At 36.9% G+C, this 26554-nt stretch overlaps 2 long non-coding RNA genes across 4 annotated transcripts in view; one reads left to right on the plus strand and one right to left on the minus strand.

Annotated features, from left to right (window-relative positions):
- LOC102552459 (uncharacterized) overlaps nt 1-18865 on the minus strand; it is a 63798-nt gene extending 44933 nt beyond the window's left edge. Inside the window, exon 1 of one of the 2 annotated variants that reach the window (XR_349822.5) lies at nt 18730-18865. This is a non-coding gene — a long non-coding RNA (uncharacterized LOC102552459). The remainder of the gene's footprint in view (nt 1-18729) is intronic. The other variant, XR_005497227.2, reaches the window with a different exon arrangement.
- The window catches only part of LOC120098787 (uncharacterized), a 42081-nt gene continuing 34347 nt past the window's right edge, over nt 18821-26554 (plus strand). Inside the window, exons 1-2 of one of the 2 annotated variants that reach the window (XR_010062761.1) lie at nt 18822-18957; nt 22889-23000. This is a non-coding gene — a long non-coding RNA (uncharacterized LOC120098787). Of the gene's footprint in view, nt 18958-22888; nt 23001-26554 lie in introns of both variants that reach the window. The other variant, XR_010062760.1, reaches the window with a different exon arrangement.

Below are 26554 nucleotides of genomic sequence, written 5' to 3' on the forward strand. Positions count from 1 at the left end.
GAGATGAAGCCTACTTGATCGTGGTGAATGATCATTTTGCAGTATTCTTGGTTTGTAAGAATATTATTGAGTATTTTGCATCAATATTTGAGGGAAATTAGTCTGAAGTTCTCTTTCTTTGTTGGATCTTTCTGTGGGTAGGTATCAGTGTAACTGTGACTTCATAGAATATATTGGGTAGTGTTCCTTCATGGTATATACTCACTGATAAATGGACATTAGCCAAAAATAAAAAGAAAAAGGAAAAAAGCTTGTAATACCCATGATACAACTCACAGACCATATGATATCCAAGAAAGTAAACCAAAGTGCTTCAGTCCTACTCAAGGGGGAGAAGAAAATAATCAAGGGAGGAGGAGGGAGAGAGTTACCTGGGAGGGAAGGATGGGGGGGATTGGGGGCAGGATCAGGTGTGGAAGGAGACAAGAAGTACAGTGAGTCAGGAATTTGAAGGAAAGTGTGCAGCAGTAGGGGGTGGAGAGTTGGAGATAGCCACTATGTTACCAGATGCCCGAGACCCAAGAGTTTCTCAGGACCCAATAGGGATGATAGTAACTCAAAATACCCAACAAAGGGGAGACAGAACCTGTAGAGATCATATACAGTGGACAGGTACAGCTTCCCATTGAGGGATAGGGTCATTATCTCCTTTCAAAAATACTAATCCAAAATTGCTCCAGTCAAAAGGAAATTCAGTGACATAGAGTGGAGCAGAAACTGAAGGAAAAGCCATTCAGAGTCTGCCATAAATAGGGATCCATCCCATCTGCAGACACCAAACCCAGACAGTATTGTTGATGGCCAGAAGAGCTTGCTGAAAGGATCCTGGTATGGCTGTCCCTTGAGAGGCTCTGCCAGAGCCTGACCAATACAGATGTGGCTCACAACCAGTCATCAGACTAAGAGTAAGAACCCCAATGGAGGATGTAGAGGAAGGATTGAAGGAGCTGAAGGGGTATGCAACTATGTAGGAAGAACGACAATATCAAACAATCAGATCTCCCCACCTTCTAGCTACTGGGAACTAACTAGTATGCCTGGAGGGACGCATGGCTCCTCTACATATGTAGCTGAGAATTGCTTTATCTGGCATCAATGGGAGGGGAGCCCCTGGGTCCTATGCAGCATCAATGACCCAGAGTAGGGGAATGATAGGGCACTGAGATGAGAGTGAGTGGGGTGGGGCTCATAAAAGGAGGGGCACTGGGGAAGGGATAGTGGGTTTCTGGAGGGAAAGCTGGGAAGGGGGATAACATTTGAAATGTAAATAAATAAAATAACCAATCATCATCAACAACAACAAAAAAGGTGGATATGTGCTCTACAGGAAGGCCAACAAAGTCAAGTCAGCTGGATCTGTGATCTCTCAGAGACTGACCACCAACCAAAGAGGGAGCATTGAACTGGACTCAGCCCCTCTCCTTCACATATATGTAGAGGATGTGCTTTTGGTCTTCATGCAAGTCCCCTAACAACTAGAGAGTAGACTATCACTGAATCTTATATTTCTTTCCTCTAACTTGGGCTGCTTTGTCTGGCTTAGTGGGAGAGAATGTGCCTAGTCCTGAGGAGACTTGATGCATCAGATGAGATGATATATAGTCAGCAGTCCCCTTCTCAAAGAATGGGGGCAATGGAAGGAGGAGCTCTGTGAGAAAGGGACTGGGATGAGATAAATTATGGAAAAGTAACATGTATTCTGAAGCACACACACACACACACACACACACACACACACAAAATCAGTGTAAAATCTGAAAACAGATAAAATCTAATTTTCCCCTAAACAAAAGAAAAAAATCTAAACTATGAACAGCAATCCTATACAATGTACAATAAAGGAACTTCTAGAGGTCTTGCCATCCCTGACCTAAAGCTTTACTATAGAACAGTAGAAATAAAGATGACAAGCCACTGGCATAAAAACAGACAGGTTGATTAATAGAATTAACTGAAGACCCAGAAATCAACCCACACACCTCTGGACACTTGAGTCCAGTCCCCTATTTCCTAGTTTCCCAAATTCCCTTATTCTTCTCTTCTGAGAAGGGGGTGGTTTCCTTAGGATCATGAGTCCTGGCACATGAGTCATTCTTTGCAGGATTAGACCCAAGACTAAATACATAAAGATATCCAAAATACATAAAGAACTTGAGAAATTTAATGTCAACAAACCAAATAACTTAATACAAAAATAGAGCAGAGACCTAAACAGGGATTTCCTACACTGGAATCTCTAACAACAAAGAAGTGCTTAAAGAAATGTTCAATATTTGTAGGTATCAAGGAAGAGTAAATCAAAATGACTCTCATATTGTCAAAACAGCTAAGACCAGAGCCTCAAGCAACAGCACATTATGGCAAGTATGTGGAACAAGGGACCACTACAACATTGCTGATAGGAATGAAAACTTTTATAACCACTTTGGAAATCAAGACCCAGCTATACAACTGAGTATATATCCAAAAGATGCTCTACCATCCTACAAAGTATACTTATTCAGCTGTACTCATAGCAGCTTTAATTTTAATAGTCATAAACTACAAATATCCTAGATGTCCAGGAATCAAAATTAGATAAACAAAATTTAGTACGTTTACACAATGGAATATAATTCAGCTATGAAAAGAGATATCATGAAATTCTGCAAGCAAATAAATTGAACTAGAAAATATCATTCTCAGTGACATAACTCAGACACAGAAAGACAAACATGGAATGTACTCATTTATATGTGGATAATAAACAGACAGTGTAATCATTCTACAATCCATAGTCTAAAGAAGCTATATAAGCACATATGGCACAGGAGCCACTGGACAGCCTGGGATACAATCCTCCAGTCTCTATCTGCGACTAGAACTGGGGCTAACCCATAGCTATTAGAACCTAAACCTGCTAGCAAAGAGCTGGTCTGTTAGGAGCTCTCTCCCTTCTAAGCACACAGGGGGACACCATTTTCTCTTCATTGACTGTCCAAGGGGAGACACGCCAGTGGCATAAGGGGTGCAGGAACCTCAGGGCAGCCTAGGAGAGGACCCCTCAGGTCTCCATCTGCACCTAGAACCTGCTTCGGATCCAAAACCTGCCCACAGAGAGCTAGTCTCCCCAGATCTCTCTCACTCCTAAGATCACAGTCTCACAGACTTACATGGACAAACTCGAGTCAGAAAAAGTAAGACCAACTAACATGAGATAACCAGATGTCAAGAGGTAAACAAAATAACCCAAGCAACAGAAAACAAGACTACTTGACACCATCAGAACCCAGTTCTCCCAGCAAAGGGAATACTGGATCTCACAACACACATGAAATGCAAGATGTGGATATAAAATCACATTTCATGATATTGATGGAGGACTTTAAGAAGGACATAAATAACTTCCTTAAAGAAATACAGGACAACACAGGCAAACAAGTAGAAGCCCTTAAGGAGGAAATACAAATATACCTTAAAGAATTGCAGAAAAATGCAACCAAACAGGTAAAGGAATTGAAAAAAACCATTCAGGATCTAAGAAGGGGAATAGAAACAATAAAGAAATAAAAAAGGGAGACAACCCTGGAGACAGAAAACCTAGGAAAGAGATCAGGAGTCATAGATGTAAGCATCACCGACAGAATAAAGAGATAGAAGAGAGAATCACAGGGGCAGAGTACCGTAGAACATATTGACCAATAACCAAAGAAAATGCAAAATGCAAAAGCGAAAATGCTCCTAACCCAAAACATCCTGGAAATTCAGGACACAATGAGAACCTAAGAATAATACCTAATCAAACCTAAGAATAATAGGGATAGATGAGAACAAAGATTCCCAAATTAAAGGGCCAGTAATATCTTCAAAAAAATTATAGAAGAAAACTTCCCTAACCTAAAGAAAAAATGGCCATGAACATATAAGAAGCCTACAGAACTCCAAATAGATTGGACCAGAAAGGAAATTCCTCCTGTCACATACTAGTCAAAACACCTACAAAACAAGGAAATAATATTAAAAGCAGTAAAGGAAAAAGGTCAAGTAACATACAAAGGCAGACCTATCAGAATCACACCAGACTTCTCAACTTTCATCTAAGAAAGCCAGAAGATTCTGGACAGATGTCATACAGACCTTAAGAGAACACGAATGCCATCCCAGACTACACTATCCAGCAAATCTCTTACTTAACATAGATGGAAAAACTAAGACAAAACCAAATTCACACAATATCTTTTCACAAATCCAGTCCTATAAAGGAAAATAGATAGAAAGCTCCAGTACAAGGAAGGAAACTATACCCTAGGAAAATTAATTTTCTAGCAACAAACTCAAAAGAAGAGAGCCAGACAAATGTAATTCCACCTCTAACAACAAAAATAATGGGAATGAATCACTATTTCTTAATATCTCTTAACATCAATGAACTCAATGCCCCAATAAAAAGACATAGATAAACAGACTGGATATGAATAAAGGACCCAGGATTTTCCTGCATAAAAGAAATGCACACCAGTGACAAAGACAGACACTACCTCACAGTAAAATGCTAGGAAATTTTTTTCCAAGCTGAAATCAACCAAGTAGAAACAAAAAAACTATTCAAAGAATCAACAAGACCAGGAGCTGGTTCTTTGAGAAAATCAACAATATAGATAAACCCTTAGCCAAACTAACCATAGGGTACAGAGCCAGTATCTAAATTATCAAAATCAGAAGAGAATAAGGAAACAGAACAACAGAAAGTGAAGAAATTCAAAAAAAATTTCAGATCCTACTACAAAAGCTTATTTTCAACAAAACTGGAAAATCTGGAGGACATGGACAATTTTCTAGACAGATATCAGGTACCAAAGTTAAATCAGGATCAGATAAAGCATTTAAATAGTCCTAAAGAAATAGAAGTCTCCTAAATATTAAAATTCTCCCAACCAAAAAAAGTCCAGGACTAGATAGGTTTACTGCAGAATTCTATCAGTCCTTCAAAGAAGACCTAATACCAATATGCTTCAAACCATTCCACAAAATAGAAAGAGAAGGAACACTACCCAATTCACTCTTTGAAACCACAATTATGCTTAAACCTAAACTACAGAAAGACCCTACAAAGAAAGAGAACTTCAGAAAAAATTTCCTCATGAATATCTGTGAAAAAAATAATTTAAAAAATTCTCTCAAACTGAATCCAAGAACACATCAAAAAGATCATTCACCATGATCAAGTAGATTTTATCCCAGGGATGGAAGGAAGGTTCAATATACAGAAATCCATCAAAAAGTCACTATGTAAACAAAGTAAAAAAAAAACCCACATGATCATTTCATTGGATGCTGAGAAAGTTTTTGAGAAAATTCAACACCCCTTCATGAGAAAAGTCTGGGAAATATCAAGAAGTCAAGAGCCATACCTAAACATATTTTAAAAAAAATACACAGCAAACCAGTAGCCAACATCAAACAAAATGGAGAGAAACTTAAAGCAATGCCACTAAAATCAGGGACTAGACAAGGCTGCCCACTCTAGCCCAACCTATTCAATACTGTATTTGAAGTCTTAGCCAGAGCAATTAGACAACAAAAAGAGGTCAAAGGGATACAAATTGGAAAGGAAGAAGTCAAAATATCACTATTTGTAGATGGTATGTCTGTATACTTAAGTGACACCAAAAATTCCACCAGAGAACTTCTAAAGCTTATAAATAACTTCAGCAACGTGGCTGGATATAAAATTAACTCAAACAAATCAATAGCCTTCCTCCACTCCTAGGAAAAACAGACTGAGTAGAAATTAGGGAATGACAAACCTCACAATAGTCACAAATAATATAAAATACCTGGTGTGACTTTAACCAAGCAAGTGAAAGACCTGTATGACAAGAACTTCAACTCTCTGAAGAAAGACATGGAACAAGGTGTCAGAAGATGAAAAGACCTCCCATACCCATGGATTGGCAGAATTAATATAGTAAAAATGGCCATCTTCCTAAAAGCAATCTATAGATTCAATGCAATCCCCATCAAAATTCCAACTGAAATCTTTATAGAATTAGAAAGAGAAATTTGAAAATTCACTTGGAAAAACCAAAATAATAATAAAAAACAGGATAGCAAAAACTACTGTCAACAATAAAAGATCTTCTGCTGGAGTCACCAGCCCTGACCTCACGTTATATTACCACACAATCATGATTTAAAAAAAATCTGCATGATATTGGTTCAGAGATAGGCAGGTAGAACAATGAAACAGAATTGAAGACCCAGAAATGATCCCACACACCTATGGTCACTAGATTTTGACAAATTTGCTAAAATTACCCAAGGGAGAAAAAAGAATAAATGATGCTGGCTGAACTGGAGGTCAGCATGTAAAAGAAGAATGTAAATTGACACAATCTTATCTCCTTGTACAAAGCTTAACTCCAAATAAAAGACCTCCACAAAAAACCAGATACACTGAAACTAATAGAAGAGAAGGTGGAGAAGAGCCTCCACCACATAAGTATAGGGGAAAATTTCCTGATCAAGAATCAACAAATGGGACCTCATAAAATTGCAAGGCTTCTGTAAGGCAAAGAATACTGTCAGTAGGGCAAAATAAAAACTGACTCATTGGCAAAAGATCTTTATCAAGTCTACATCAGATAGAGGGCTAATGTCTGATACAAAGAACTCAAGAAGTTAGACTCCAGAGAATCAAATAACACTATTAAAAATTGGGGTACAGTGTTAAAGAATTCTCACCTGAGGTATAACCAATGACTGAGAAGCACTTAAGGAAATGTTCAACATCTTTAGTCATCAGGCAAATGCAAATAAATACAACCCTGATATATTATCTCATAGGTGTCAGAATGTCTAAGATCAAAAACGCAGGTGATAGTAGATGCTGGGGAAGGTTTGGAGAAATAAGAACACGCCTCCATTGTTGGTGGGTATGAACACTCTGGAAATCAGTCTGGCCATTCCTCAGAAAATTGGACATAGTACTACCTGAGGACCCAGCTACATCACTCCTGGGCATACACCCAAAAGATGCTCCAACATATAAAAAGGATACATGCTCCACTCTGTTCATAGCAGCCTTATTTATAATAGCCAGAAGCTGGAAAGAACACAGATGTCCTTCAGCAGAGGAATGAATACAGAAAATTTGGTGCATTTACATTATGGAGTACTAATCACCTTTAAAATCAGTGAGTCAATGACATTATTAGGCAAATGGTAGGAACTAGAAAATACCATCCTAAGTTAGGTAACCCAATTGCAAAAGAACACAAGTAGTATGTATTCACTGATAAGTTGATATTAGCCCAAAAGCTTGGAATACCTGAGAAAAAATTCATGGATCATAGGAAGCTCATGGATGCTTCATTCCTTCTCAGAATGGAGAACAAAATACCCACAGTATGAAATACAGGAACAAAGAGTACAGCTGGGACTGAAAAAAAAGTCATCCAGAGACGGCCCCACCTTGGTATCCATCCCACCTACAACCCCCAAACCCCGTCAATAATGCTGATGCCATGAGGTGCTTGCTGACAGGAACCAGACATGTGTTCTGAGAGGCTGTGCCAGAGCCCTATTAACGTAGATGAGGATGATTGTAACTAACCACTGGACTGCACAAGGGGACACGATTGGAGGAGTTAGAGAAAATACTGAGGGAACTGAAGAGGTTTGCAACCCCACAGGAAGAACAGTATCAACCAACCAGACTGCACCAGAGCTAGGTCTAAACAACCAATCAGTGAGTACACATCGAGGGACTCATGACTCCAGGCACATATGTATCAGACGGTTGGAGATATATATATATTACATCATTTGCCCTTTTTATTAAAAATTTACATTTTTCCTCTAAATTTTTTCCTCTTATTTTTTTAACCATCCTCTGCTACATATGCAGTTGGAGCCATGGATCAGTCCATGTATAGTCTTTGGGCAGTGGTTTAGTACCTGGGGGACTTGTTGGTGGGCACTGTTGTTCTTATGGGGTTGCAAACCCCCTCAGCTCTTTCAATCCTTTCTTTTTTTTCTCCAACCTCTATTGCCCAAATCTATGCAGTTTATTCATGAAGTTCATTTTAATGTTGTTCAACCATTTTATTATCCATTTGAAATATGGGTATATGGTAATATAATATCACGTTTGAGTTTTAAATTTTCAGACAGCATATTATTCACATGAAAATGTTATAGTTGGTGACATTTTAAAGATAGTCTACATTCTTTATTTGATAACTTTATATTTTTATTTTTTTATTTTTTTCCTCCACCATTATTAAATTGGGTATTTCTTATTTACATTTCAGTTTCTATTCCCTTTCCCGGTTTCCAGGCCAACATACCCCTAATCCCTACCCCTCCCATTCTATATTGGTGTCCCCTCCCCATCCTCCCCCCATTACCGCCCTCCCCACAACAATCCCATTCACTGGGGGTTCAGTCTTGGCAGGACCCAGGGCTTCCCCTTCCACTGGTGATCTTACTAGGATATTCATTGCTACCTATGGGGTCAGAGCCCAGGGTCAGTCCATGTATAGTCTTTAGGTATTGGCTTAGTCCCTGGCAGCTCTGGTTGCTTGGCATTGTTGTACATATGGGGTCTCGAGCCCCTTCAAGCTCTTCCAGTTCTTTCTCTGATTCCTTCAACGGGGGTCCTATTCTCAGTTCAGGGGTTTCCTGCTGGCATTCGCCTCTGTATTTGCTGTATTCTGGCTGTGTCTCTCAGGAGAGACCTACATCCGGCTCCTGTCTGTCTGCACTTCTTTGCTTCATCCATCTTATCTAGTTTGGTGGCTGTATATGTATAGGTCACGTGGGGGGCAGGCTCTGAATGGCTGTTCCTTCAGCCTCTGTTCTAAACTTTGCCTCCCTATTCGCTCCCAAGTGTATTCTTGTTCCCCTTTTAAAGAAGGAGTGAAGCATTCACAATTTGGTCGTCCTTCTTGAGTTTCATGTGTTCTGTGCATCTTGGCTAATTCGAGCATTTGGGCTAATATCCACTTATCAATGAGTGCATACCATGTATATTTTTCTGTGTTTGGGTTACCTCACTCAGGATGATATTTTCCAGTTCCATCCATTTGCCTATGAATTTCGTAAAGTCATTGTTTTTGATAGCTGAGTAATATTCCATTGTGTAGATGTACCACAATTTCTGTATCCATTCCTCTGTTGAAGGGCATCTGGGTTCTTTCCAGCTTCTGGCTATTATAAATAAGGCTGCGATTAACATAGTGGAGCACATGTCTTTGTTATACATTGGGGCATCTTTTGGATATATGCTCAAGAGAGGTATAGCTGGGTCCTCAGGTAGTTCAATGTCCAATGTTCTGAGGAACCTCCAGACTGATTTCAAGAATGGTCTGCAATCCACCAACGATGGGGGAGTGTTACTCTTTTTCCACATTCTCGCCAGCATCGGCTCTCACCGGAGTTTTTGATCTTAGCCTTTCTGACTGGTGTGAGGTGGAATCTCAGGGTTGTTTTGATTTGCATTTCCCTTATGTCTAAGATACTGAACATTTATCTAGGTGCTTCTCAGCCGTTCAACATTTCTCCTCTGTGAATTCTTTGTTTAACTATGAACCCCATTGTTTGATAGGGTTATTTGTCTCTCTGCAGTCTAACTTCGTGAGTTCTTTGTATATTTTGGATATAAGCCCTCTATCTGTTGTAGGATTGGTAAAGATCTTTTCCCAATCTGTTGGTTGTCACTTTGTCCTAACAACAGTGTCCTTTGCCTTACAGAAGCTTTGCAGTTTTATGAGATCCCATTTTTCGATTCTTGATCTTAGAGCATAAGCCACTGGTGTTTTGTTCAGGAAATTTTCTCCAGTGCCTATGTGTTCGAGATTCTTCCCCACTTTTTCTTCTATTAGTTTGAGTGTATCTGGTTTGATGTGGAGGTCCTTGATCCACTTGGACTTAAGCTTTGTACAAGGTGATAAGCATGGATCGATCTGCATTCTGCTACATGCTGACCTCCAGTTGAACCAGCACCACTTGCTGAAAATGCTATCTTTTTTCCATTGGATGGTTTTGGCTCCTTTGTCAAAAGTCAAGTGGGTTCATTTCTGGATCTTCAATTATATTCCATTGGTCTGACTGTCTGTCTGTCTCTATACCAATACCATACAGTTTTTTATCACTATTGCTCGGTAATACTGCTTGACTTCAGGGATAGTGATTCCCCATGAAGTCCTTTTATTGTTGAGGATAGTTTTTAGCTATCCTGGGTTTTTTGTTATTCCAGATGAATTTGCAAATTGTTCTGTCTAACTGAAAAATTGGATTGATATTTTGATGGCGATTGCATTGAATCTGTAGATAGCTTTTTGTAAAATGGCAATTTCTACTATATTAATCCTGCCAATACATGAGCATGGGAGATCTTTCCATCTTCTGAGGTCTTCTTCAATTTCTTTCTTCAGAGTCTTGAAGTTCGTATTGTACAGATCTTTTACTTGCTTGGTTAAAGTCACACCGAGGTACTTTATATTATTTGGGTCTATTATGAAGGGTGTCGTTTCCCTAATTTCTTTCTCGGCTTGTTTCTCTTTTGTGTAGAGGAAGGCTACTGATTTATTTGAGTTAATTTTATACCCAGCCACTTTGCTGAAGGTGTTTATCAGCTTTAGTAGTTCTCTGGTGGAACTTTTGGGATCACTTAAATATACTATCATATCATCTGCAAATAGTGATATTTTGACTTCTTCTTTTCCAATCTGTATCCATTTGATCTCCTTTTGTTGTCTCATTGGTCTGGCTAGAACTTCAAGAACTGTATTGAATAAGTAGGGAGAGCGTGGGCAGCCTTGTCTAGTCCCTGATTTTAGTGGGATTGTTTCAAGGTTCTCTCCATTTAGTTTAATATTAGCTACTGGTTTGCTGTATATGGCTTTTACTATGTTTAAGTATGGGCCTTGAATTCCTGTTCTTTCCAGGATTTTTATCATGAGGGGGTGTTGAATTTTATCAAATCCTTTCTCAGCATCTAATGAAATGATCATGTGGTTTTGTTCTTTCAGTTTGTTTATATAGTGGATTATGTTGCTGGTTTTCCATATATTAAACCATCCCTGCATCCCCGGAATGAAGCCTACTTGACCATAATGGATGATTGTTTTGATGTGCTTTTGGATTCAGTTTGCAAGACTTTTATTATCTTTGTCAGACAGATGTTTCACTTGCTTTGCTAAAGTCACACCAAGGTGTTTTATACTATTTGAAACTATTTTGAAGGGTATCATTTCCCTCATTTCTTTCTCAGTCTGTTTATCCTTTGAGTAGAGGAAGAGTACTGATTTGCTTGAGTTAATTTTATATTGAGCCACTTAACTGAAGTTGTTTATCAGGTTTAGTAGTTCTCTGGTGGAATTTTTTCGGGTCCCTTAAGTATACCATCATATCACCTGCAAATAATGATATTTTGACTTCTTCCTTTCCAATTTATTTCCCTTTGACCTCCTTTTGTTGTCTGATTGCTCTGCCTAGGACTTAGAGTACTATATTGAATAAGTAGGCAGAGAGTGGGCAGCTGTGTCTACTCCCTGATTTTAGTGGGATTGCTTCAAGTTTTGCTCCATTTAGTTTAGCTACTGGTTAATGTTAGCTACTGGTCTGCTGTATGTGGCTCTTGCTATGTTTAGGTATGGGCCTTGAATTCCTGGTCTTTCCAGGAATTTTATCATGAAGGGGTGGTGAATTGTGTCAAATGCTTTCTCAGCATCTAATGAAATGATCATGTGGTTTTTTCTTTGAGTTTATGTAGTGGATTATGTTGATGGATTTCTATATATTTCATCACCCCTCCATCCCTGGGATGAAGTCTACTTGATCATGATGTTTGATCATTTTGATGTGTTATTGGATTCGTTTTGCCAGAATTTTATTGAGTATTTTTGCGTCGATATTCATAAGGGAAATTGGTCTGAAGTTCTCTTTCTTTGTTGGATCTTTGTGTGGTTTAGGTATAAGAGTAATTGTGGCTTCATAGAAGGAATTCGGTAGTGCTCCATCTGTTGCAATTTTGTGGAATAGTTTGGATAGTATTGGTATGAGGTCTTCTATGAAAGTCTGATAGAATTCTGCACTAAGCCGATCTGTTCCTGGGCTCTCTTTGGTTAGGAGACTTTAGAAATTGTGGGGTTTATCTGTTCCTGATTTAACATTGGTACCTTGTATTTGTTTAGGAAATTGTCCATTTCCTCCAGATTTTCCAGTTTTGTTGAATATAGTCTTTTGTCATAGGAGCTGGTGATTTTTTGAATTTCCTCAGATTCTCTTGTTGTGTCTTCCTTTCATTTCTGATTTTGTTAATTTGTACATACTCTCTATGTCCTCTGGTTAGCAAGAGTTTATCTATCTTGTTGATTTTCTCAAAGAACCATCTCCTGGCTTTGTTGATTCTTTGTATAGTCCCTTTTGTTTCTACTTGGTTGATTTCAGCCCTGAGTTTGATTACTTCCTGCCTTCTACTCCTCTGGGGTGTATTTGTTTCTTTCTATTCTAAAGCTTTTATATTTGTTGTCCAGTTGCTGAAAAATGTTTTCTCCTGTTTCATTTTGCAGGCACTCAGAGCTATGAGTTTTCCTCTTATCACTGCTTCACTATGTCCCATGTGTTTGGGTGTGTTCTGCCTTCATTTTCAATGAATTCTAAGATGTTTTTAATTTCTTACTTTATTTCTTCCTTGACCAAGTTGTCATTGAGTAGTGCATTGTTCAACTTCCATGTATATGTGAGCTTTCTGTCATTATTGTTTTTTATTGAAGACCAGGTTTAGTCAGTGGTGATCTGATAGGATGCATGGTATTATTTCTCTCTTCCTGTAACTGTTGAAGCCTGTTTTGTGACCGATTTTATGGTCAATTTTGGAGAAGGTACCATGAGATTCTGAGAAGAAGGTATATCCTTTTGTTTTAGGATGAAATGTTCTATAAATATCTGTTCAGTTCATTAGGTTCAAAACTTCTGTTAGTTTTTCTATGTCTCTGTTTAATTTCTGTTTCCCTGATCTGTTCACTGATGAGAGTGGGGTGTTGAAATCTACTACCATTATTGTGTGAGGTGCAATGTGTGCTTTGAGATTTAGTAAGGTCTCTTTTATGAATGTACGTGCCCTTGCATTTGGAGCATAGATATTAAAGATTGAGATTTCATCTTGGTGAATTTTTCCTTTGACGAATATGAAGGGTTCTTCCTTATCTTTTTTTGATGACTTTTTGTTGAAAATCAATTTTATTTGATATTAGAATGGCTATTCCAGCTTGTTTCTTTGGACCGTTTGCTTGGAAAGTTGTTTAGTACCTTTTTACTCTGAGGTAGTGTCTGTCTTTGTCTATGAGGTGTGTTTACTATATGCAGCAAAATGCTGGGTCCTCTTTACATATCCAGTCTGTTAGTCTATGTCTTTTTACTGGAGAATTCAATCCATTGATGTTGAGAGATATTAAGGAATAGTGACTGTTCCTTCCTCCTAATTTCATTGTTAGACGTGGAATTTTTTTGTGTCTCTCTTTTGGTTTCTTTGCAAGATTACTTTCTTGTTTTTTCTAGGGTGTAGTTTTCTTCCACCTATTATCCCTTGTATGGCTGGATGTGTAGAAAGATATTGTTTAAAATTAGTTTTGTCACAGAATATCTTGGTTTCTCCATCTATCTTAATTGAGAGTTTTGCTGGTTATAGTAGCCTGGACTAGCATTTGTGTTCTCTTAGGGTCTGTACGACATCTGCCCAGGACTTTCTGGCTTTCATGTTCTCTGGTGAGAAGTATGGCGTAACTCTTATAGGTCTGCCTTTATATGTTACTTGAACTTTGTCCCTTACTGCTTTAATATTCTTTCTTTTTTTGTGCATTTGGTGTTTTGACTATTGTATGACATGAAGAATTTACCTTCTGGTCCAATCTATTTGGAGTTCTGTAGGCTTCATGTATGTTTACAGGCATCTCTTTCTTTAGGTTTGTGAAGTTTTCTTCTATAACTTCGTTGAAGATATTTACTGGTCCTTTAAGTTGGGAGTCTTCACTTTCTACTATACCTATTATCCTTAGTTTTGGTCTTCCCATAGTGTCCTTTATTTTCTGGATGTTTTTGGCTAGGAGTTTTTTATGTTTTACAATATCTTCAATGGTTGTGTGGATGTTTTCTATGTATTGTCTGCCACTGAGTTTCTTTCTTCTATCTCTTCTATTTTATTGGTGATGCTTGTATCTAAGATTCCTGATCTCTTCCATAGGTTTTCTATCTCCAGAGTTGTCTCCCTTTGTACTTCCTTTATTTTTTCTATTTCCATTTTTAAATCCTGGATGGTTTTGTTCAATTCCTTCACCTGTTTGGTTGTGTTTTCCTGTAATTCTTTCAGGGAGTGTTGTGTTTCTTCTTTAAGGGTTTCTACTTGTTTACGTGTGTTGTTCTGTATTTCTTTAAGAGAGTTATTTATGTCCTTCTTAAAGTCCTCTGTTGTCATCATAAAATGTGATTTATATCTAAATCTTGCTTTTCTGGTGTGTTTGGATATCCAGTATTTTCTTTGATGGGAGAACTGGGCTCTTAGGATGCCAAGTAGTCTTGGTTTCTGTTGCTTATGTTCCTGTCCTTGACTCTCACCATCTGGTTGTCTCTAGTATTAGCTTGTCTGGCTTTCTCTGACAGTGTCTTGACCCTTCTGTAGGCCTGTGCGTTGGCCCTCTTGTAGACCTATTTTCTTTCAGCAGGATCTGAGAACAGAGAGCTCTACTCTTAGGTGTGTATATGCTCCTGGTTACTGGCTTTCAGCTCTAGGCATAGAGAAACCTGAAGTATCATGCCCCTGACTGTTCCTAGGTCCCTGTGCCCAGGGGGCACAGCTGGCACTAGGCAATTTTCTCTTGGGTCAGGAATGTTGGCAGAGAGTAATCTCCTCTGACTTCTCAGGAGTGTTGCACTAATGAAGGTCCAGCTCTCTCCATCACTGGACTTGGGTCACCTCTAAATTATTAAAGGAGTTCTATAGATAAAATATTATTTAAAAGAATTATGGATAATATGTAGGACAGTTCCAGAATAAAATATGGCTATAATGACCCAACAAAAGGAAAATTATCAAGTAGAAAATAATACAAAATATATATTTTTACAATACCTTAAATGGTCGAGCCTAATATATATTTCTCTCTACCAACCAACACCTAATGTGGCAAAATAAGTGCCAATGTAATTTTTTTAAATTGTTTTGATTGCTCCAATTCATCCCCACATTTAATCCTACAGCCTACTGTTTGTCACATCTGCTGGTCTGCATTCTAACACATGCATTTATATAGAGCATACAATGTGGGAAGCTATCTTCTGGATATGAACCTTGTATGGCATGGGTAAAATGAGGTAGAAATTCTCACTATAAGTTGTTGGGTCTAACACATGAACTGAGCTAGACAGCCAGACAGAAGTGTTTTCAATGTGGTCCATAGGGAGTCCTTCAAGACCAGGAAAACAATGATTCTAAGGTCCAACTCACAAGGAACTTGGGGGTTATTCTGAATTACCCACAAACGATAGTTTAAGATGTCTCCATGTGGAACAGATGAGAAAAGTGTGTATTTAGAAACATTCAGAAAATTTAAAGGATATTTATAGTGGCAAAAGAAGAGAAAAAAGAGGAAACTAATAAGTATAATACAACCTGCATTGATTTAGTACTCCCTTCATACATTTTTATACTGTTTATTAATAGTTTGAACATTGGAATAAGATACTTACCTCAATTTTAACTGATAGCATACACTACCCAATGTTTTCTGAATTTTCTATTTTCTGCCACATTAAATATTTATCATATGGCAGAAATATTCACTTGTCTAAAGTGAGTGTATAAGAATCAGTTCACAGTTGAGGAAAAAATATGTTGAAAGATGAAATTCACATAAAATTAGCGGTCAATTAATACATTAACATTTAATTACTGTTTCCTTATCAATTCACATTATGTGGCTTTCACCAAGGAGTGGTCTTTCTAAATTGATATCGATAAAAATAAACTCTTACAACATAAGTTTTTCAGGTGTAGTTAACCATAGTATGTAACATAAATACCTCAATGTTAAAAAAAGTCTTCATTCTTTCCCCACATTATTTTCTTTTATTTCAAACAGTGTTTTAGTCATTTGCAAATATGGTACATGAATAGTCTATATGGAATGAGAATAGATAACTGTGTTAATAATTCAACAAAGAAGTTCTTGGTTACTTAAAACAGATGTTGATGGCTTACACAATGATGAAGATATATGCCATTTCTGTCAGGAAAATACAGAACAAGAGAAAATTATGTTTAACTGAAATATTTTTGAAAATCATTCCAATAACAATATGAAAAAAATCATTGAGAGTTTTTTACTAAAATAAGATTCCAACAGGGAATTGCATATTGGAACTGTAAAGAGTTTGTGCAGGTGCATAACCAGCATGCTTTATATAACATTTCATTAAAAATTATTTACCAATCAATTATTAATACTTGTGATGTCCAAAACAGCTTGAATACAAAGCATTCATTTATTACCTTCCTTCTCTTCTTCCCTAGAAGTTATATTTGACTGAGCACAAACAGTATTTGACAGTATATTCAGTGTAAGTTTTGTGATTTATTAACCTCAGGATAAAGTAACATGATGATTTGAGGGAAAAGAATATTATGACATTTATTTATTTAATGACATAGTCGTGGTCCTTTGCAGGCCACCATATGTGTGGATGTTGGAGGGCAATGTGCTGAAGTATCTTCTCTCATTTTCCCTGTTAAGTCTGTAGTTCAAATTCAGGTTGTCATATTGGTAGGATGCGACTTTATACATTTAGTGACCTCACTGTCCTCACAGGGTCATTTTCAACACACCACACATTCATCCTTCAGGGTATAAAAATACTGGCCTGACCATCATAGTAGGTATCTCATTTTATTTGGATTCATTTAATTCAATATTGTATATGTTGTGTTTTATAGATCAACTAAATTTATTTCTTGACTTTTGGAGGCTAGAATTCAAAGTAAAGGCAAAATTGGTGTCTCCTGGGAGCCTGCTTTTTCCTTCATTAACCATGCTTTCTAGAAATGTCTTTAAATGTAGAAAAGATCTTAGGTTGCCATTCTAGGAAATATGTTAGGAACAATAACTCCACATGTAAGCATCCCACTCTGCAAAAGCCATCTCATAGTTATCTGTCACTTTGTTACCCATTTTTCCATAATCAAAAATTAAAGCAGCACAAAAATGCCAACTATAATAAATATAACGTGCAGTTGCCAACCACTGAACCCTGTAAGGCTATGCTATATTAGGTACACTGACATATTTTTTAATTCAGTGTTTTCACATGGGAGTTATATATTTAGTTGCATGGAAAATTTCCCTTTGAACAGTAGGAGAAGTTACATTTAGTGAATGAGCTAACTAAACAATCTACCAAGGAAACTGTAGATAAACATAACACAAATATTTGGAAAACGTAACAATTGTCTGTGATAGAATTAGGCTGTGACTTTGCAGTCTATGTTCTTTAAGGCATGCTATTTGTGGTGCAAAGATTTTGCAATGTGAAAACAATGAAATAATATAACTAAATATTTTCTCTTTAATACTGGCTTCAATGTTACCATAACCATAGCTTCATATTTCTCTGTTGAGTAGAATCTGACATTTTTCAAAATACCCCAGATGCCAAAATGTACTTGGCTTTGTATGCTAAGTGATTACCACAGCTATTGTTTACACTCAGAGGAAACAGCATTGAAACCAGAAGCCATGATCTTGTGTGTGCATATCTTTTCTCTCACTTAGCAAGTAATTTTCAGCAACAGAATTATTTTAAGTATCCTCTTATTCAACACTAAAATGAAAAATTTGCATTTAATGAAGAATCTGCTTTTGTCACGGGATGGAACAAAACGTCCTTGGCAGAGGTTTACAGCACAGAAGTAGTCTATTTTTATACTGTACATTTAGCAAATAGTAAAAATAAAAATTCCACAAACTGCATCCCAAGAACTAAAAAGAAAAACAAAAAACTAGCAGGCAGTGACCTGTGTTTAGTTCTCTTTATTATTGTTCAGAAACCAAAATAGCAGTAGTGATGTCATTGTGAGTCTTTTAAAGGTCAGAAAATTGTGAAGATTTATTTTACAAAAAAAAATTTAGAATGGTAAAAATAACCCATGAAGGAATACTAGCATAGTTCTGTGCCTATTTCCTTGATAAAAAATTAATTTAATGTTTAAAGAAAACCATCTAAAGAGCATCTTTAGAAAAATTATCAAGGGGAGAAGAATGTTTTGCATATTATAAAGTAAACAACTTAATAAATGTCGTTTTTTGAAAATAGGACACTGTGGCAATGCTGTATAGAACTGAGAATTTACACTGGATTGTTCTGGTATTAAGTAATACCTTCAGTACAATAATAATTATAGTTTATACTGTATTTAAAAGAATTTAAAGGATGTTAATAAATTATGTAAGCTGTTTGTGAAGTAATGAACAGAGCCACAGGATAAAGCTATAAACAAAGTCTTGGGATTGCTTTTTCTTGTGATTTAAAGGAATCATTTCACTGACGATTAGATGTTTCACTTCTATTTTTAGACCTAGCGACATCAAAAGAACTGCTTTCATGGTGTAAGTAGGAAACTCTGCCCTTCAGAGAACTCTGAGGTACAATACGGAGGCCGAAATGTACACAGGGAGCTCTTTGGAAAATTCTTACCGTATCTTCTGCAAGGGAATCTTCCATCTGGTTCATCAAAGCCAAAGCAACCTCACACTTCCCTCACCCTGGCACACGTTTCTCCCTACGGGTGCAAGGAGCAAGAAACAAAAATAACAAAGAAAATCTGTGACAGATGAACTGTTCATTGCTGGAATGTTCCATAGTCCGCTGCTTCGCGGGGGACCTGTGCTGTGCATGATGTAGTACCGTCCTCCACCTCAGAAGGTAGAGTAATGTCAATCTATAAGGAAGGAAGAGATAAGGCTTTTTTATTTTTATTTTCTTGTTACTGGTGTTAATGACTAAACAGGAAGTTAGTTTGGTGTTAGAAATTGTATCATTTATATTTCCTTATGTGTATATTTATTTATTACCTATTTTGCATTTACTCATTTGATCCTAGATCCAACCCTGTTAATATTTGTTTGTTTTTACATAACAATATAATACGCTTTTCTATTCTGTCCTCAGCTTTTGGATTCTGATTTGTAATGTATAGATACCACCAATTTGAACCTGTCCTAACATGACATTTTCTCAGTAACTGTCACATGTCTATGCCTTGTCCTAAATTGTATACCAAGCATGTCAATTCAAAAATACTTTTACCATTTTATTGGGATTGCTTCAAGTTTCTCTCCATTTAGTTTAGCTACTGGTTAATGTTAGCTACTGGTTTACTGTATGAGGCTCTTACTATGTTTAGGAATGGGCCTTGAATTCCTGATCTTTCCAGGAATTTTATCAAGATGGGGTGTTGAATTTTGCCAAATGCTTTCTTACCATCTAATGAAATGATCGTGTGGTTTCTTTTTTTTGAGTTTGTTTTTGTTGATGGATTTCTATATATTGCATCATCCCTCCATCCCTGGGATGAAGCCTACCTGATCATGATGTTTGATCGTTTTGATGTGTTTTTGGATTCGGTTTGCCTGGCTCCCACAATGAATACAGGGTATCCTAGCATCCCATTGATATCTCCAGCAGCTGCTATGGCTTGTTTTTATTTGTAACGACCATTTGATTGGTGATTTTCATCCTACTTCCCCAATGAAATTTATTTTGAATACCTTTTTTTATTTTTGTGTGTGTTCTTTGCATCAAAACTTCATGCAACATGCTTCTTCGCACCTTTGCCCGATCAAATTGTGTAGTAAGAATTTTCAATCTTAATTAACCTGAATAAAAATACACAGTGAGTGAGGGACCTGGGAGGGGAAGGGGATGGGGGCGGGAGGAGTGGAGAACATGATCTGGTATTGGATGTAGGAAAAGGACTGAAGCCCTGAGGGCCAGCAGAAAGAGTGGAAACAGGTAACCTTGGGGGAAAAGTAGTTTGGAAGGACCCTCCAGAATGTACCAGAGACCTAGGAAGTGAAATACTCTCAGGACACAAGGAGGGAGGTAGATGAAATGCCCTACAGATAATAAAAAGAATGTATAAAACCCAGATTTTTTTATAAGCCAAATACTTAGATTGGACAGATCTACAGCTACATGTATTAACTTATTCCCCACTGTAATGCCTCTTGTAACGTGCTGTTTCTCCTGGCCTCATTGTTCTGGCCCATGGAGGCTTCTTCTGTCTTCTTTCTCTCCTCCCACTCCCTCTGCCCTTCCCTATGCCCCTCTCTCTCCCCCTTCCCTTCTCCCTCTCCCTCTCATCTCTCTTTCTCCCTTCCTGCAACACCCTCTCTCAAACCTCCAATCCCACTGTTCTCCTTCCACTGCCCAATCACAAGCTCTAGACTTTTATTGACTAGTTAAATGGGGGAGAAGATTCACATGGCATCACTTCAATATGTAAGGATCTGCTGATCAGGGGAAAGCACACCTTGAAGAACCAATATTTAGCATTAAAATACAAGCAGCATCAGTATTGAGTCCCTAAAACATGTGCATATTTTGTAAGTGGTGAGAATGATTGAGTTCATATACTGACAAAATTAGCCCGAACATGCTATGCGTCTTCAGTATATTAAAGGAGAACTTGAGAAGGAGAGAATGAAATCAGAGTCAGTACAGATATGACGGAGGCTAAGATTAAAAGAAGAATCAGGAAAGGGTATAGTTGTTTCGCTGAAGCCTCTGGAAACAATACACACCTGCTAACCATATTCATATTTGTAACATAAATCTGTTTGATAAAAATGGCACATTTGTGGTCATTTGTTGCAATAGGGACAGGAAGCTAATAGAGTTTATTTACTTGGTCATGAGAAAGTTTTATAATTGTATTGTGCTCTAGTTTCTTTTCTGTTACTGTGAAAAGACACTCTGACCAAAGCAACGTTGAGGAAGCAGTTTATTTGGCTTAAGATTCAAGGTGACTATCTCTATGAAGACACCAACTGGGTATTCAAGCAACTAGTTAACATCACATGCACAGTTTAGAGCAAAGAGAAAACACATGCTTGCTAATTCTCTGCTTAGGTTCAACTAGCTTTCAACATTCTTATGAAATCCAGAGTCTACCCCCTTAAATGATACACCTAAGCTATGACAGTTAGCAAGTGAGACAAACCTCTGTAGATGTGCCCCTGTGCCAATTGAATCAAGAGAATTCTTCAACTGAAGCTCTCTTTCCAGGAAGTTTTGTGTTGGGTCACGTTGACATTTAAAATCCAAGGATTATGCATTATATCATCCTTTCAAATTTTATAAACACTTTGCTTATGCTCTGTACATTTTTATTCTGTAAACTCCCCATGACTTTATTAAAGTGCATATTTACTATTGTTTTAAAAAGATCCCTATCTTGGCATTACTTTTAAAATGGTATTAATCCAAACTACATGCAATATTTTGCTTCATTATTTTCTTGAAAACATTCAGTAAACTTACCAAGACATCAGGATTAAACTGTAATAAACTGTAATAAAACAAAACATTACACTCTTCTTCCTTATTTTAGAAGAACACATAGTAGAACTCTGTATAACTTCTCACTATCAAATACATGGATAGTATATTTTAGAACATTACAATGCAATCTGCGTAGATATTATTCATCAAGTCAAGGAAAGTTCACATTATTGCTTAGTTTTTGGATATTTTTATTATGAGTGAATAATAGATTTTTGTCTATTCATTTATTTCTATTCAAATGGTAATGTAGTATTTCTTGGCTATCTAGACATAACAATGTTGGTTTATCGAAAACGTCTTATGTTCGTGCACTGATATTGAACTCTCCAGTCTCTGGAGCAATGAGACAATGCACTTTTCAGTATAAAACAGCACAGTCTCTAGTTTTCTGAAATAGCTTCCAGAAGTAGAATAACAAAGACATATATAATAATAAACGATAAATGTAAATAGTAGAAAGGCCTTTGAGAAAATCAATAAATAATAGCAGAAATAATCTCAAATTTAATGTAAGCACTTCATCTCTATGTGCAGAAATCTCGAAACCCTGAGTAGGTCCAACAGTTTCTCATTCATCTTAAGCAATCAACTATGAAAATAAAACTTTAAAGATTCCAAGAGGAAGTGTTTTCATGAACACGCGTCCTCTAAGTGATCAACATGTATGGAAGAAAAGCTTTTGTAAGTGTACTGACTCACTTTTTTAAAAGAATGGATTATCAATTAAGAGTTTTATATGCTATGAAATTAACATGCCTTATACATATTATGTTAGGATATAGAATACCATGTCCCTGGGAATATAAAGAAGAGATAATCACTTTGCTCATTGTCCTGAAGATTTCTGACATCAAGATACGAGCAAAGCAATTGAGTTACATAATACTTATGGGATCATAGATAAAAGCAGAAAGGTCAGAGGCTGACTAACCAGCAGTAGAGACCTAGGCTAACTCTTGCCACATCTATCTCTTGGGTAGCTGTTTCCTCCAGATAGATACATTAAATAAGCAGTAACAATTAAGCTGTCTGAATTTCCAAGCTCCCTGCGAGGGAGCAGTATGAAGCAGAAGTTCAGCTTTTCTAGTTTACCATGCATGCTGGAGGTGAACGTTTTTGGAATACACCTCTCTTTAAGTCATTCATATTTCTGTAATCAAGCCTTAATCTAAACTCCTACAAGCATCTGCAATAAATAATTTGTGTCATTAAGATTAAGTTGTATGGGGTTATGTTTTCAGCTCTTGTTTCCATCCTTGAGTTAAATAAATCTCCCAATACCTTCTAGAAAAGTCACATAACACAAATAACATCTGAAGGAGCCAACAGAATCCAAGGTGGAGAGAGGAAGGCATGGTTCTTAAAATTCATACTGAGGTATACAGCAGAAGTTTATTCGGGTAAGTTTGGAGTTTCCTCAGGAATGATTCTGTTAATAGATACTTCCATACGGTATGGGATGATAGACAAATTTAATTGACAGTGTCCTTTGCCTTATAGAAGCCTTGCAATTTAATCAAGTCCCATTTGCAGTTTCTTGATCTTAGAGCACAAGCCATTGGTGCTTTGTTCAGGAAGTTTTCCCAGTGCCCATGTGTTCAAGGCTCTTCCCCACTTTTTCTTCTAATAGTTTGAGTGTTTCTGGTTTTATGTGGAGGTCCTTGATCCACTTGGACTTGAGCTTTGTACTGTGTGATAAAATGGATCGATCTGCATTCTTCTACATGCTGACTGCCAGTTGAACCAGCGTCATTTCTTGAAAATGCTCTTTTTTTCCACTGGATGGTTTTAGCTCCTTTGTCAAAGATCAAGTGACCATAGGTGTGTGGGTTCATTTCTGAGTCTTCAATTCCATTCCACTAATCTACCTGCCTGTCTCTGTACCAATACCATACAGTTTTTTTTATCACTATTGCTCTGTAATACTGCTTGATTTCAGGGATGGTGATTCCCCCAGAAGTTCTTTTATTGTTGAGGATAGTTTTAGCTCACCTGAATTTTTTTGCTATTCCAAGTGAATTTGCCACTTGCTCTTTCTAAATCTATGAAGAATTGAATTGAAATTTGGTGGGGATCCCATTGAATTCGTAGATTGCTTTTGGCAAGATGGCCATTTTTAGAATATTATTCCCGCCCCAATCCATGAGTATGGGAGATCTTTCCATCTTCTGAGATCTTTGATTTCTTTCTTCAGAGACTTGAAGATCTTGTCATACAAATATTTCACTTGCTCACCATATTCTTCTAAATTTCAACAATAAGTGTAGAGACAAATAGTAGAATGTAGTTAGGGATTACACTGCTTTTGTAACATCTCATCTATCTGTTATCATCTGAAATCTGTAGATTTGTAGCCCTATTTGGCTTCCCAATACGAGACATGGATTTCCTTCTATTGAACATGTATTAGGTCCAGGTAGAGAGCAGCCAAGGTGCATGTGCCATAATTCTATCTTAGAGATGTTAGGATGTGATGATGATTGCTGTGGCTTTTCATAGCTGGATAGGATTGTTGAATGCTTCCATTTTTATGGAAGTTTGCATGGTGCCAACTCAACATAAAAATTAATACATAAAAATGAAGTTTCAGGTTCTAAAGAACTCTAAATGCATGACATCTTCAACAATAATGACTGACCTATTACCCAACTAGATCAGCAATAGTAGCCTATAATGTTTGGACAATTTATAGCAACAACTAAAAAGAAGAATTCTCAAGCCTGGTATTGGGATTTTGGTAAATGGTCTATGGCTCTTGAGATTATCACTATAATTCAAGCGATAAAATTTCATTTAAAATATATATGTACATTTTGTCACTAGGTGTCATACGCCATAGGTAATTTTAGGTCAATAGTTAATAATATGACCTTTTCAGGCAACTTCATATTTTTCACATACCTTCTTCCTCTTCTGAATTTATCTGGCCCTTCTGTATTGAGAAGCCAATGCTTTTCTGATTTTCTTTTCTGATAATGTTTACCATCCTATTCCTTTTTCTGTTGATGCTTTCCAATACACACTGTCATCATTTTGTCACTTTCTTAGCTTCTTAAATTACAACACATTATATACTCACATCTGGATGTTTTGAACAAGAAATAGAAACCATCACAGAAAAGTGCAGCAAATTAAATGTGGGATTGCAGAGCAGCGATTTAATTGATGTATCTACAGCACAAATTCTGCACCTGAGGCTCATGGAACATTGAATAAGAAGGGGCAGAAAGACTGTAAGAGCCAAAAGAGAATGCAACATGCTGGGAGAGTGTGTCTCCTAAGAATTTCAGACACTACTCCATGAATTATTATAAACATCAATTCCTAAACATGAGCTGAACACAGACAGATTTAACAGACATATTAAGGTTGATTACAGATAGCCCATGCTACCCCAACTCTACACGAAGCACTATTAGCTACTAAGGAATTTGAAACTTACAAGAAAAATCTCCCACAGAGAAGAGCACACCAATTATGTATAAAACATCATACAAGTAACATTATACAGACTAAACAGGCTTCATACGTGTGTTTTCTTTATATTTTACAATATAAAACACACCACCACCACCACCACCACCATCACCACCACCACCAAAAACAATAACTGCATTTTAAAAAATGAGACGATGAATCTGAAAAAAAAGCAAGGAAAACACACGGGAAAGCATGGAGGAAGGAAGAGGTAAGTGGCTTATTATCTTGTAATGTAATGAGGTAGACATTCATGTGTATATCAATTAGAATATCTTAAGTATTTGACCTGATGAAATATCCTCTATATAAAATTTAATGAAACATGATTATAGCCATGGCAAAGGCAAACATCTTAGTAAGACTTTGTAAAGTATACATGTGGAGAATGAACCAATTCATCCATAACCTTCCATTCACATGAAAGACATCCATTTATTTTAAATCCAAAATAAGAGTTTGTGAAGTCAAATTGACAAGATGTATCTCGATGTTTTATGGTTAAAATTTTTGTAATGCTTTATTTCACTTGACTGGTACAGAAACTATCATAAATTTATGATAACGTAATATAGCTCTAACAGTGGTTGTTGACATTTTTATGTAGCAATTGAAAATTTAAAAGCATAATTTGCATAATATCAATGGTATGGCAGGGAAATGTTATCTATATTGTTCTGCACTAAACTTCAATTGCTACATTGTAGGTGTGTGGTTGCAGAATTATGTTTTTCACCTAAATTCCTGGGATGATATTATACTCTAAATTCTATTTAATATAATATATGAATACACTTAATATAAATATACTGTGTTTAGGATGTGACTATATTAAGTAATAGTGTATTTAGAAGATTAGCTAGATGAAAGGGTACTGTTGGGGTGAGTTTAATTCCACTGATATGTGTCCTTGCAAGAAAACCACATTTGGAATCATGGAGACATATAAAGTGTACTCTTTTTTATACACATACACCCAGAGGAAAGATCTCATACAGACAAAGAGAAAGCAGCCACACACAGTCCAAGGAGAGCAGCCTCAGAAAAAAGACTGGCAACCTCTTCTTACCCAGTCTGCTGTCTCCACACCAGTAAGAAATAAATTGCTATTATTTAAGGTGTTCAATCTCTTCAATACTGTTTTACAGTGTGCTCAAAAATTAATAGAGTGGCTCAAATAGCTGTTGTACAAAGTAAACATTTTGTAGAGATACCCAAGATCTGAAATTTAACATGTGTATAATCAATCTGCAGTCAGGATCCCAGCAGGTGTCCCCATCACAAGGCATGTAGGAGCTCAACTTTCATGTTACTATAGCAGCCTCATCTTTTAGGAGAATTCTAAATTAGGTTCCTTCTATTTCAAATTTCTTTTACCATAGGGATTTTTTTCAACAATTTATAAATAATTCATTTTTATGGACTGAGTATGTATTCCAGCTTTTCAATGACACTAAGAATAGAATCTCAGTCTCAT

This window comes from Rattus norvegicus, chromosome 1 (assembly GCF_036323735.1).
Source record: "Rattus norvegicus strain BN/NHsdMcwi chromosome 1, GRCr8, whole genome shotgun sequence".
Classification (NCBI taxonomy): Eukaryota; Metazoa; Chordata; class Mammalia; order Rodentia; family Muridae; genus Rattus; species Rattus norvegicus.